Below are 11,335 nucleotides of genomic sequence, written 5' to 3'. Positions count from 1 at the left end.
ATCCCCAATTAGTTGGAATATTTAACTTCGGGTATATTAATAATTTGACGAGGACACTTGCATTTTATATTTATGACTGATGGACTGTTATGGACAAAAACCAGACGGACATATTAAATAATCCAGGACAAAGGACAATTAACCCATGGGCATAAAACTAAAATCAACACGTCAAACATCATGATTACGGAAGTTTAAATAAGCATAATTCTTTTATTTCATATTTAATTTCCTTTATTTTATATTTAATTGCACTTCTAATTATCGCACTTTTATTTATTGTTATTTTATTTAATCGCACTTTTAATTATCGTACTTTTTAATTATCGCAAGTTTATTTTATCGCATTTTTATTCGCAATTTCATTATCGTTATTTACTTTACGCTTTAATTTAAGTCTTGTATTTATTTTATATTTTACATTAGGTTTTAACTGCGACTAAAGTTTTAAAATCGACAAACCGGTCATTAAACGGTAAAAACCCCCCTTTATAATAATAATATTACTTATATATATGTTTGTATTTTTATAAAAGTAAACTAATATAGCGTTGAGCTTTGTTTAAAGATTTCCCTGTGGAACGAACCGGACTTACTAAAAACTACACTACTGTACGATTAGGTACACTGCCTATAAGTGTTGTAGCAAGGTTTAAGTATATCCATTCTATAAATAAATAAATATCTTGTGTAAAATTGTATCGTATTTAATAGTTTTTTCCTAGTAAAATATAAGCTATTTTATATACACCTCGCTTCACATCAGAAACCATCAAGCCAAGTAATTGTTATTAATAAATAACAATTAGTATTACGTAGTCATAATATTCCAATTATGACAAAAGTTTAACGTGTACAAAGTACATAGCTCGTTTCAAATGACAAGTGACACTAACGGTCGTAAAAGCATTCGAGTATCAAGTTACGTGATTACGCGCTTAACAACAGGTTGTAAGATACTAATGAAAGTAATTATCATGAAATAAGATCCCAGAGCATAAACTAGCTCAGTACGCACATATATGCAGATTCGTGAAAGTATATAGCACAAAAATATAAGTCAAAAAAGTGGGGTCGTTACAGATAATCTTGAGGTTATGCTATCTTCATCTGTAAATTTATTATCATTTTGTTAGTTGAAGCACTTTTTTACAAACTAATAACTGTTTAAGATGAATCTTACCGGATTCTTTTTTTTTTTTACTTGAGGATGTTTTGAGTCATCACTTGAACTTGCTTTCTTTTTCTCTTCATCTTCCTTCTTCTCATTACTTGCACGTTTGTCTATCTTATCACCTTTCTTTTGATATGTCGTTCTTTCCTTTATATTGTGTTCACTTCTACCTATTTCAATAATTTTTATATACATTCTGTAATTTAAGTTATCAAATTAAAAGATAAAAACAGTAACAGGTGTCATTTTTTTAAAAATAAATAATACCTTGTTCCACTATTTTCTTCATTTGTGGTCTTTCAAAGTCATCATCTGAATCAACTTTGCTTTCTTTTTCCTTTTCCTTCTTGTTATTTTCACCCTCAACTTCTTTATCTTTTTTTTTTCTTTCTATAATTTCTTTTTTCCTTCTTTGTTCCACTAGTTCCTTCTCCAAAATTATTATTATTCACAATAGATTGTGGATTTTTATTTGGTATTATGTTAAATTTCTATTTAAGTATTTCAAACATTACTTTCTTCAGTATCTTAATGTCTTCTTTAGTAAAAGTAGTTAGTTTTTGTCTCTTACTTACTAAAAGTTGTTTCAAACCTGCAACAATTTTAGTAGAAAACATAGTTGACTAAAGTTCATAACAGTTATTAAATCATATATTCATATATTCATACATTACATGACAAATTCTTAATAACATGCATTAAAATGTATTAAATGTATGTTAATACGATTAAAAAAATTTATTCTATACATACTGTATTATTAACATACATCATTTGTATGTTATGAAATTACTAATTTCATGTCCCCAACTGAATGATTTTATATCTATATCTATCAGTTAATTAACTTACATCTGATGTATGTTATCATTTTTTTATTTTTGAGTTTGAATTCATTTTAACACATAAAAAGTATGATGTATTCATTTCAATATAAATATACAATTTTAATATGAATATACACAGTTTATAATGATTATTAACATACGTCAATTGTATGTTATCTAATCAATACATTCATATAGTCCAATTGAATGATCTTATATATGAATCTATCAGCTACTTTAACATACATCTAACGTATGTTATTATTTTTTATTTTTCGAGTTTCAATACATTTTTTCATATAAAAAGTGCAATGTATTCAGTTCAATATAAATATACAATTCAATATGAATATACAGTTTTATGATGATTATTAACACACATCAATTGTATGTTATGAATATACACAGTTTATAATGATTATTAACATACGTCAATTGTATGTTATCTAATCAATACATTCATATAGTCCAATTGAATGATCTTATATATGAATCTATTAGCTACTTTAACATACATCTAACGTATGTTATTATTTTTTATTTTCGAGTTTCAATACATTTTTTCATATAAAAAGTACGATGTATTCAGTTCAATATAAATATACAATTCAATATGAATATACAGTTTTATGATGATTATTAACACACATCAATTGTATGTTTATGTAATAAATACATTCGTAGGTCCAACTGAATGTTTTTATATCTGAATCTATCACCTACTTAACAAAAAATTCACAGTGTGATGCATTCATTTAATATGAATATACAATTCAATATGAATATCAAAACATATTCTTACCTATTTTTTGAAATTTTTTTGCGTTACCTTTCCCTTTATCTGCTAGTTTTTTTCCTTTTCTATATTCTTCGCCAGTCATCTGCAGGTTTTTTTTCATATGTATTTTATAAAATGAATCAATATGAATCTTAAATGTCTCACGTATTCAGAATACATTTCTTAGTGAATGTTGAAAATACCTTGTCGCGATTGATTTACGTTCAATGTTATTTTCGATTTTTACGACTTGAATTTCTCAATTCTTATCGCGATTGATGTTGTTGATGTTGAATGAAACAATGAATGAATGCTTCGATCTGCAGAAAAACCCTAATTTCTTGTTTTTCGTTATTTTTTATTTTATTTTATATTAATAAATAATAATTAATATTTTGTGTTTGGACAAAAATGCCCTTCCGCGTTATTTTTTAATGAGATGAGATCTGCGGCCAGGATTCACTTATCCCCTTATCCCCAATTTGGTGCTTATCCCTTGATATATATATATATATATATATATATATATATATATATATATATATATATATATATATATATTAAGATTTAAGTATGACAAAACAGCATTATGTACACTAATTGTTATGTGCGGCCAGCATATGTTATTTATGTTTAGACAGCATTTGTTGTGGTGTCAAGTGTCTAAGTATGCTGCCTGGTCTATCAGCACAAGATAGGCAGTATTCTTCAACCAGCACAAGAAGTGTGCTCAGCCAGTATAGAAGATCAAATGTGCGAGTTGAAGAACCAGCATAACATGTAGCAGCTTACAACACTTAGTCAATTACGCTCCATTACAAGCATAATAGTTTCCTGAGTGGTCTACATCAATTGTACTATTCAATAGAAGTCGAAGACAAAGTTGAACAGAAAATGACACGCGTCGGCGGCTGACAAGTGACCTTACAAGATCACGTGGGAATGCAGAAGTTTAACGCATGTGCAAACATGAGTTATTACTTTGTCAACAACTACGGAACCCAATATTCTATTTGCTTATTCAAATAGTATTGTCAAACCAATTTGGGGTGTTCCTGCAAATAGTCACCAAAGAGGAAAGAAAGAGAGCACGCTCTCTGATGATGTTGTCGGCACAAGTACAGACATCTTATGTACCAGTGGACAATAGATCTATTACATGGTTAATATGACTCCTATAAATAGATATCTCCACTATTGTAATATTTAGTGGTGTGAGTTTAATTAAATAGAGTCCAAATTTTGTAAAAGTTTAAGATATCCTCTCTAGCTATTTTATGTGTAATCTGTATCAACCAACTATTTATTCTGCCTTAGAATAGTTGTGATTATTTGAGATTTATATCAATAAAAGAATAAGTTGAAAATTACCCTTTACTCTTATTTAATTACTTGTTTAAATATACTTAACTGTTACAATATCTGTTTAAACGAAAAATAATTGTATTCACCCCCCCCCCCCCACCCACCACAAAGAATACTCCCGTTGTTATTTCAGGACCAACAATATATATATTTTAACCCGCCCCTAACTACTAGAGGAAATCCGACCCAATCCGAGGCATGGGCAGTAAAACCCCCCTCCCCACTGCCCCCGCAACACGATGTGCGAAATGCACCCTTGGATGGAATTCAAGAGTAAAGAGGCAACCTTGTGTGCAATGCTGCACTCCACGAGAGTCGAACTCCTGACCTCTAACTAAGAGAAGCAAACCACTACCATATGAGATACAACACAAGGTTATACAATGTTTATATGAATAGTTGACATTTAAATATGCTACTCAATTTGTTAATTTTGTTGCAAGGTACTCGTAAAACTTTAAAATGTTGAGTAAATGCTATTAATCTCCTTTCGCTTTTTTTACAATCAATTGCTTTTATCCTACTCCAATGTGAAAAGGGATGTTATCTAAGTGGGCATCATGATACATTATAAGTTATGTATCAACATTCAAAAGAAAATTTATACAAAGTTAAAGGAAATATATAATACTCCGTAGTATATAAAAATAATAACTATTTATTATAAATAACTACTCCACTCTACAAATGTACAAGAAAGACTTTTTTGTAAATTCTTAATTTTTTATGAGAACAATAATTAGACGTTAATGAGTATTGAATGAATCGTGAACTAACGAAATACTTTGCATCATAAGATCTATGCTCTACGCATAACACGGAGTAATATTATAATAGCAGAAATATTAAATGATAGTGTTATAAATTCTCGAAAATACATATGTTTGTCATGCACTTTATAAAATATAAACAATTTTTATGTTGTTACTATAATTTAAGACTAATAATAATTTGAAAAGTGAGTTTTGACTTTTGAGTGCTTACAAATTTACAATGCAAGACTTGAGAAAAGGGCACTCATATTGGTCTGCCATTATTTCAGTTTTTTTAATTCGCGTGTAAATTTCAACATACTTGACAAACAATTTAAACTTTTTACATTACTTTAAACCGTTCTAATAAAGCATGTGTTTGTGTGTTTTTTAAATTTTTTTTTTTTTTAAGGCTAAAAGAAAATTTACTTGAATAATTCGTTTTTTAGATGATACTACTAATACTAATACTAATACTAATACTAATACTAATTAATGGCGTGTTTGGATGATGATGAGTTTACAAAAAAAAAAAAAAAAAAAAAAAAAAAAAAAAAAAAACAGTTTGGGATAATTCGGGGAGAACTAAAACCACACACGCGATCATCTTCGGCAATTGCATAACTCGCCTCCAACTGCTGCCTGGAGGAAACCCGGACCAATCCGAGCGCATGGTCGGTAAAACCCCTTCACCGCTGCTCTGCAACGCGATGTGCGAAAGGCGACATTGGGTGGAATTAAAGATCATGGGATATCATTGTGTGCAATGTTCTCACCCCACGAAATCGAACTTCCAACCTCCAATCAAGAGGTATGCGTCATTATCACTGGACCAACAATACAGTGATTTATATATATATATATATATATATATATATATATATATATATATATATATATATATATATATATATATATGATTATGATTATGATTATTATTGGTCTGTAGATTTAATTTAAGTAAATCCTTTATATTCATTTAAGTTTTTATTATTGTTGGGTAGATTTAATTTAACAATTTATTAAAAACACAAGCTCTTAAAAATGAACGAGTTGAATTAGTTTTAACAGATAGTTGGAGTAGCTTTAAAAAAATATACAAAATTAAAAATTTATAAAATGGGAAAATTATATAAATGCTCCTTATATAATTATGTATCATAAATCATAATTATATATTTTTTTTGTCTTTTTAAGTCAGTTAGTAATATTTAGCTTTAAATATATATTTTTACACAATATTTATATCCAAATATTTATATCCATATAGTTGATCGAACATAAATCTGCTCAAATAGCAAAATTGATGTTGAGTGCTTAAGGGAGTGTTTAAGAACGTTTATAGCTTTGATCTCCGGTTCGGCTTACCGTGAATAACCCTTATCGAGATGATGATCTACAAAAGGGTGATCAAAGCTACGTCCACCATCGATGACAGTTGCCACAACAATGGCCACTAGAGGTGGTTGCATAGGGTTTATGTTCGTAGAACATACCTGTTACCGTAAGAGTGTTTTCTGGATGCAATCGTGAATTCGAGTAATACAGAAAACGTTGTGACGAGTGAAGGAGGTTAGGGTTGTATTTATAATAAAACCCTAACCCTAGATTACCTCATAATTAGGTTCTAGATCTTATCGAATAACAACCATAAATAACGGGTTTATAGTTGGAAAAGGATCACGTTTAATTATGGATAAGATCATATCTGATTGCTTTCGTGTGCGCTAAGCAATACCCGCGTGCGCACCTCCTAATCAGATGTTCTGGCAATATTCAGAACGTGCACACTGCACGTGATACGCACGAGCGCCATGCGCGTAGGTACGCGTATCATTAATAGTCACATATCTAGATAGTTTTAATTTCATGCCTCAAATTTTTATTATAAGTAATTATTACTACTATCTATTGTCTATATATTTTTATATATTATAATTATTTATCGTAAATCTCTATTTACGTACTATATTTTATTTATGCTTAACTAAATCTAACTTTTGTAATGCATATGTTATATGTTATAATTAGATATACATTACTCTTATATACTAATTTTGACCGATGTGAGTGTTGTTTCAGTTTTACAAAACGTCCTTTTTTTCCTTTTTTTTTTGTTTTTTCTCAATTTCAATTTTTATTATTTTTCATAAAATATGAAATTAAAAATAGTTCATATATATATATATATATATATATATATATATATTAATTTTGGCCGGTGTGATTGTTGTTTCAGTTTTAGGAAATGTCGTTTTCTTTTCTTTCCTTTTTTTTTTTGTCTTTTCTAACTTTCAATTTTTCCTATTTTTCATAAAATATGATATTAAAAATATTTCATATATATATATATATATATATATATATATATATATATATATATATACTGGTTGAATCAGTTTATTATTCTTGTTATTTATTATGAGTAAAATAATCTAAAAAGAAGCATATAACTGTAACATCCTAGGTCTGAGTGCTTCACTGCGCGCCACACAACATAACTGAAATTTCGAGCAGTTTTGTTCAGCATTTGTAACTCGAGGGATTTAAGTGTATAAATAGGTTATGAACGTGTTTAAGGCCAAAAAATGAGTCTGGAAAGTCATTTGGCTTCTTCAATCTTCTAGAGAGCTCTCACTAACTATAGTGAGAGAAACCCTGGAGAGAGAAAGCTCAAATCAAAGTAGAAGAAAATGGTGAATTTAACCCATTTTGGTGTTCTTCTTTGTGTTTCAGCTGCTAGAGTTCAATTTAGAGTTGAGGTATAATCCTAATCCGAATTTCTTATGTGCGTTCATTGTATTGGGATGAGATTTAGGGTTATTGGCGTTTATAAACCCCAAATTTGATGTTTGTGGGTTTGGAGGGTTAAGGAAAATGGGTATGCAAGCACCAATTGTGGGTTTTGTGCTAGTTGGTGATTTTTGGTATTATGAAGTGTTCATAGATGAACTTATGAAATAGTGATTTGGGCTAGTGAATTTGATAAGTTAAACTTTTCAAATGAGTTTTGGGTTAACTAAAAGACTTTTGGTTAAATTTTAAGTGTTATGTGTAATGGAGTGGGTTTGAATTAGCACCCGAAATGGTAATAGGTTATGTCTATTTGGTGTCTAATAGTTGGGTTTTGGTGAAGGGTATAATCCATTGGTTAAGGGATGATAATGACGAATTCTCTTATAAAGAATGGGTCTTGAATGGGTCTTGATGTTTGTATATGCATATGTGTTATATAAGTTGATTTTTCTTCCTTGTCACTTATTGAGCGTTACCAAGGTGAGTGTAATATTGTATATGTATGTGTGCATAATTTGTATGTGTAATGTGTGAATAGTGCACGTGTGTTCGGTGCGCTATATGTGAAGTGCTCGGGTGTTCCGTGCGCTATATGTGAAAGCCTGCTGCTCTTTAGACTTTTTAGGTCATCATACACAGTTTTGCGACATACAAAATTTTTACTGCAACCTTTTTAATTCGTATCTTCCCAAGTTTCACGCTACAATACTCATTCTTGACATCTTTATCTCTTATTTCAAAATTCATCCGCAGTTATTCATTTTTCCCAATTTCATATTAGAAAGTGAATCAATCTTAATAACTGGATAAATTAGTTCATAAACATGGGTTTTTCATAGAGGTAATCACTCATTGTCTTTCTTATTTAGTTTTTCACATCGAGTTTCTTTATGGGATTTCATCTTTATCATCATCAACCTTTTCTTCAATTCTTTTCGATTGATTTTTATGTGTTATGAAATGAAATACAGATTCTTCAGTTGTGTAGTCGAGTTGTGATGATCCCGATAACAAAACTGTTGTCGTAAGTGTAAGTAAAGAACTTACTACTTTCCTTTGCATTTGGTATATATATATATATATATATATATATATATATATATATATATATATATATATATATATAAACGGTGACGTTTCACTCTCATTATATTACTAGTATATATACAATATAGAATGGATGGGTCATATGCAGGGTCGTCTGATTATTTTAGAAGACCGTGTGCGAATTATTAAATGTGCCATCATAAAAATCAAATTTTTCAAAATCTTCATCATCACTTTTTATCAATTGCCCAAGTTTTCATGTACGTTAAATACAAATTTGTGATCATACTCCCCAGTTTTTTTATCCCATTTTATAAAACGGCTCATTTTTAAAAAAAATTATACCCTTTCAAAATTTTGAGTCCTTTATGATTGCTCGAATTACTCCACCCGCACACCCTCTAAGACGCCACTGGCTACATGAGCATAATAAAAGATAAAAGTGCATGTTGGCAAAAAAGAAGAAAAAAAAAAAAAAAAAAAGCTACAGAATATGACGTTGACGTGATGCTATTTGTGATGATTACATGTCTTCCAAAAGGGGGATGATTCTCACACACACTTTTTTGATCCTCACACACCTATTTTAACCTTTTACTCTTCTAATAATACTCAATTAATGTGTGAGGATCAAAAAAGTGTGTGTGAGAATCATCCCCCCTTCCAAAATGTTCTTCATTCTACTTCTTAATATAAAAATGGTACTCTTGTTCAAATCCAATCCAATTTTCAATTGATAAATTCTAAGATTAAAACACTAAGACCACCCCCTTATCGTAACTAAACTATTCATCCTCTTAACCTTTCACATCAGCGCCACATCAACACCAATATCCTATAACTAACTCATAACTAAACACTCTCTATCATGGCTAAAACAATACTCCTCTTAATATACAACGTACAAGCAATAAAGCATCAAGTCCAACAATAAAGAGCACTGAGACCCGCAATTCCTATAACTCATCTGTTAAATCTATGGTGAAAGCGGGTAACTAACGCGGGTAACTAAGTGGTGCCTATGGTTAGTTACGGGTAATGAGCTGGTAATAGGCGGGTAACTAACCATAGGGGGTGGTCTAACTATACAACACATTTTCGATGTTGTCATTGTTACAACTTACAAGTAAACTTAAGATTTAAGACTTGTTATTACTCTTGTACATTTTTTTTTTTTTTTTTTTTTTTTTTTTGTTACAAAATTGTGATTCTTGGGTAAAGGTAGTATTGTGTGATGTTTAGACATTAGTACGGGTCAGTTCAATTGAACGAATCTACAAACAAAATTCAATAAACTATGTTTAGTAAGTTATATGTTGCTTTTGCCATTGTCGACTTATCCTATTCTAGGCATTATAGTTACATATCTACCATATAGTTACAACTTATAAGTTATCACATCTACAATTGGTAAGTATAAATTATCATATCTAATTTGGCTGCACATTAGCTTTATTAGAAGATGATAAGAACTTACAGTTATTTAGTTTGTTTGCTTTAAATTCTAGCATTGAAAAAGTTATGATATGAAAAATAGACTATTTGAAGTAGCTTTTAAAAATAAGCTAGAAGTTTAAATAGGTAAAATTACATTATTACCTCTTCTATCCTTATATATCATGTACATTTTGTCTTAATAATTTACTCCGTATATTAGATTTAGATCTTTAAGCTTCAACATGTATATCTTCTAGAGTTTTATCTTTTTACACGGATAGAGTGATCAATTCTATCGGAGAAATACAGTTATTGCTATGTCTATTTATTGATAATAACATGTTCTCTTCAGGTTGTTTTCCTTTTTTCGCGTGACCTGATTTTCTATAAAATGATTCTTCTCGATACGCCTTGCATTTGTGCTTTCTTTAATAATTTCTAACTTAATTGTGTTGCCATTGACTTAGTCGCGTACCAATTTCGACCATTCTCTCCAAAATACCAATGTTGTTGATTTTGGTTGATTCTGCAGAACGGTTGTCTATTCATCTCCTGGATGGGAGTCTTGCAGTGCTCGTCACGGATGACGAATCTTTCTCTAGCCGGAGCAATGTACTCCAATTGAATCACGACAATTCCATTCGGCGTAGGAAATCTCATTTCTGCATGCGGCGTGGAGGTAATTGCTCTAAATTTTTAAAATAAGCACCTTCCCATCAACGCATTAAACGTTGAAGAACCCTCCAACACCGTAAAATCCACAATCTCTGTTCGTACCAAAAAAAATTCTCAACATCACTTCCAACTCAATATTTCCCATTGCTCTAATTGTTGTTCCCGTAATACCGACTATCCTAGCCTCAGATTGTCCGATCATTTCTTGGACACTAGACGAAAATCGCCGAAAATAGTCCGCATAAAGTATATCAACTCTACTGCCAGTATCCGTATACATGTTTGTGATAAAACGGTTTGCAATGGTTGTTGATATTATGACGGTCTCTTCAAATAGTCTCCAATTCCTGACTGTTTGAAAAATAATGGGTGCTTACATACATGCCTCTGTGTCATTGCTTTCTTGCATTATCTCTTTGTTTTCCTCATACTAAATCATCTTTATCCTTACCTCAGGTGATGTTTCTTTTTCTTTTTTGCGCTC

This window comes from Rutidosis leptorrhynchoides, chromosome 1 (genome assembly GCF_046630445.1).
Source record: "Rutidosis leptorrhynchoides isolate AG116_Rl617_1_P2 chromosome 1, CSIRO_AGI_Rlap_v1, whole genome shotgun sequence".
Taxonomy (NCBI): domain Eukaryota; kingdom Viridiplantae; phylum Streptophyta; class Magnoliopsida; order Asterales; family Asteraceae; genus Rutidosis; species Rutidosis leptorrhynchoides.
Note: the sequence above shows the minus strand (reverse complement) of the source record.